Raw genomic sequence first — 3,988 nt, 5'->3', positions numbered from 1 at the left:
AGGACTATCGACATTTTTCCTAAAACTAAACTTGGTCGGGATAAATAGGTAGATAATTCAATATTAAATGTAAATTCCTAAAATACATATTAATACTTGTCACTTAATTTTCTAATCTGAAACCTAAATTTTTTCAAGTCATATCCAAAAGTTGCAACGAAAATTACATGATTGACGAAAAAGATAGATTTAAGGACACGACTTGCTAGATTAGTCACCTCTAATGTCAATTCTTCTTTAACGATAATGATGGATGTGTGCCATATGGGACGGATATAGTTAGGAGATTCGATCTAACTTATTGATTCTGTCTAAAAGATTTCTAATGGTAATTGATTTGTTTAGGGTAAAGGGAAAGAGGAGTTAGATGTTTTTGTTGGTTAAAGATTCTTTCCTTGAGTTATGGATTAGTTTTTTTTTAATAATGGTTGTTACAGTTACATTGTCTTATTTCAAATTCAAATCTAGAACAAAAAAATAAGACTGTAACCAGTTTATTATATAAGGTCGAGGTACTAAAAACATTAGGTTGTTCACGACACAAAGTCTCCTTCAAACATTCGACCATCTTATTTATTTCGAAAAGTACAACAAAAGAAACTCAAAAGAATGAGAGTCAAATGGATAGAGGCAGTCTACTTTTTTAATTAAGGCTGTCTATTATTTTGAAGTTCTCTGGCAATGAACAATTCAAGGGACAACATAAGGAGAGGAGCATATCTTGGGGTTCTGCCTTAATGAAATGATAGGTTTCACATTCGTGCATTGGGAGGAAATAGGACATTTTATTCCATTGTAAGTGAGGTCAATGTTGCTTACTTTTACATCGTCACATGGTAAGTGACGGCTGCAAATAAGTTTGATTGCCAGCGGAGTTGCAGAACTTCCTCTAATGTTCTTGAAGCTCACTATACTCATCTTAATTTTTTAAGGAATCTGAAAATTAAAATGAGACAACAAATGGTTTATTTGTGAAGTTGTAATGAAAAAATGAATCAAAGGTTCGAGAATGCGATCCATACCTACCGATTGCACTGATTCCACGGACAATACTCTTGGTCTATTAGAATAGGGTTGCTAACATTGACCATTATAATGTCCAAAAAGTGCATATTGGTGGCGGTGCCGCTAGCCGCAGAAGCTGGCCACGTTTTGATCCTGATACCATTAGTGGTGTTATTTAACGTGCAGTTCTTTACGATGACACCTTCAACAGGTTCTTCGTTAGTGTATCTTCCAAGACTTCCGATGCTTATTCCATGTCCTGGTCCACACGTCACATTGGTGACTTCAATTAGTTTGCTTCAATCTCCAAGAGAAATGCAATCATCTCCAATTGCAATTTTGGACTTTGTGATTGTGATCTTATTTGATCGACCGATGTGTATTCCATTAGTGTTGGGATTGTTTTCGGGTGCCATTATATTGATATTATGGAATGTGAGGTTGTTGCAGCCGATGATGTTGATATAGAAGTTCTTGCTATCAAGTGATGTTATTCTCTTAACGGTTGAATTGGTGATGAAGTTGAACCTCAAACTCTAAACATTTTGTATAATCAAATAATATTTTGTGAGAGTCGGTAATGATGCTAAAAATTTGAATAGAACCCAATAAAATTGAAAACTCAAAAAAAATTTACTTTTTTCGTGGATTGTTTAAAGATTATCCTCTAGAAAATGAAGAACATTGACCAAATCGTAAATGTCAAGACATGTAAGAGGCTCTTTCAAAAACAACAAGATGCATGAGATTGAGAAGGAAAGCTAAAGGAATATTACTTACAACCCGGAGTTGGGCACAATTTATGCATTTGTGGCAATCGTTCCTTTTCCAAGCTGCCTTTCCTTGGCCATCAAAAACTCCTTCACCTGATAATGTCAATCTATCAACACGTGCAAAAGTGATCCAATTATCTCTGGGAAGACTTTTTAGTGCCTACAATGTTCCTCCAAGTTGAAAGTCAATTGGGCTATTACAAGGTCCTTCAAACTTCCCTTGCTTTACTCTAAATATCCCTCTTGGAATAAAAATTGCACTATAACGATTGGACGTGCATGCATCCCTCCATGCATTTGCTAAAGCCTACATTTCACAACTAACAAAAACTTATAGCAAACAATTGATCAGCTCAACTAGTGATAATATTGATGTTCATATTATATATTTACCTTCATGATGTCAGTACCAGACACTATGTTACCATATCTTTTCAAAGAAAAAACAACATCGACACTAGATTGAGCATCGACGGTAGGAGCTAACAATAGTAACATCAAAATTGTAGCGGCCAAGAAACTTGATTTGATCGTACTCATGAAGCCTTTGCTTTCTTTTCTTTTTTTATGTATATCATTTGAAAACTAGTGAGAGACAATGATATTTCGTTTTAGATTTGGAACTTTTTATGTATTTAATACAAATTGAAAAATAGGAATCAAATTGAGTTGTTTTTAGCATATTTTGTCTTTACCCACATGTTTGTTAAGAAAATTTCAAGAGGACGCCAAACATAATATTGTTCGAAACTAAACACGCTTAAAATTGTAGGCATATTATGGTAGGCATACGCTTAAAATGACTTGTATGACTATAATAAAGCAACAAAATCACTTGTCTCAAAGTATGGTATTGTAACACCAAAAAATGAAAGGAATTAGATCTAACAAGAATAAGCCGCCCATGTAAGACCTAAATGATCAAAAGGGGAGGAATTAAAGGATTAAGGAAGGATGATGATCTCAAGCAAGTCATTTTTATACCCTAATAAGTAATGTTAAGGTGTTTAAGACCTATGTAGAAAGGATTGGAAAGTAAAAGTAAGTGAAAAGGGCAAAAAGGTCATTTTACTAATTATTAAGGACCTTCCCGAATTTTTAGTTGCTTATCTAGAAAGAATTTAGAGATGCTCAAGAAAAAATGACCAACATGAGATAAAAGATTTTTAGAAAAATTATGGATTTTTCAGGAAATATAATATTAAAATATTCGGAAAGCGGGAAATGACCCAAATACCCCTGGAAGAATGTATAATTACGAAAATGGCCCTCTGATGCATCTACAGTGACCATCTGAGAAATATCTCACGAAACTCAAATCCCAGCCGTTGGATCTTCCCCAAATTTGGATATGATCTAGAAGATGGACAGATCATCACATCAAACGGCTATTTTGCAAAACCAAAGTCGGTGAGGCTCTGACTGAAGTAGATATTTCGGGCGGATTTTTCAGAAAATCTAACTGCCAATTCACGACGATTCTGGAGCTTTCAATGTCGGTTTAAGCTCGCCTATAAAGTCTGGAGTATGAGAAACAATATGGAATAAGACTCGAGCAAGGTCGAGCACCCATTCGAGAGTTATGAGAGTTTAGTTTGTGGGTCTCCTACTCTCGGGTTTCTTCCAAATTTGAGAGCAATTCTTCACCATTCCTCCTTAAACTTATTCCAATAGTTTCCAAACAAGATTACCCACAAGTTATATGAAGGAATTGAGAGCTGAAACGTCGTAGAACAAGATACCCATGATATCGGAAATCCGGCGTTTCGAGTGAGTTGCATACCGAGAACGATTTCTGAAAATTAAGGTTCCACACTCAAAGACATTCCTCCAAATCAATTCCTATAGCTTGATGAAAGGATATTTAAGAGGTTCCATGAAGAAATCGAGCCTTGAAAACTCCTAGAATCGGCTACCCGATAAGAAATCCCCTGTTTTAGCTCTGGCGAGGAAAATGATTTTGGACGAACTTTGGAGGCTAATATCTTAGGCTATGATCCAAGAAAATGTATGAAATCAATCTCAAGCTCTTCCTTGTAATAGGCTAATATCTTAGGCTATGATCCACCAAAAGGTATGAAATCAATCCCAAGCTCTTCCTTGTAATATCATCGTTAAGTTTCATGAAGAAATCGAGGGGATAAACGAAGAGATCGGGGCTGTGGAAGGCCACTTCCAGACGGCGGCGCAAAGGACGAACGTGTCTTCTT

General features: G+C 35.7%; 1 pseudogene; it reads right to left on the bottom strand.

The window, feature by feature from the left end:
* Positions 1-690: 690 nt before the first annotated feature.
* On the bottom strand, positions 691-2,318 carry LOC147789938 (exopolygalacturonase-like; annotated as a pseudogene).
* Positions 2,319-3,988: the final 1,670 nt, after the last annotated feature.

The sequence above is a fragment of the Cucurbita pepo genome, chromosome 12, assembly GCF_057944985.1.
Source record: "Cucurbita pepo subsp. pepo isolate OVF chromosome 12, ASM5794498v1, whole genome shotgun sequence".
Taxonomy (NCBI): Eukaryota; Viridiplantae; Streptophyta; class Magnoliopsida; order Cucurbitales; family Cucurbitaceae; genus Cucurbita; species Cucurbita pepo.
Note: the sequence above shows the minus strand (reverse complement) of the source record. Positions and strands in the feature narration are given on the sequence as shown.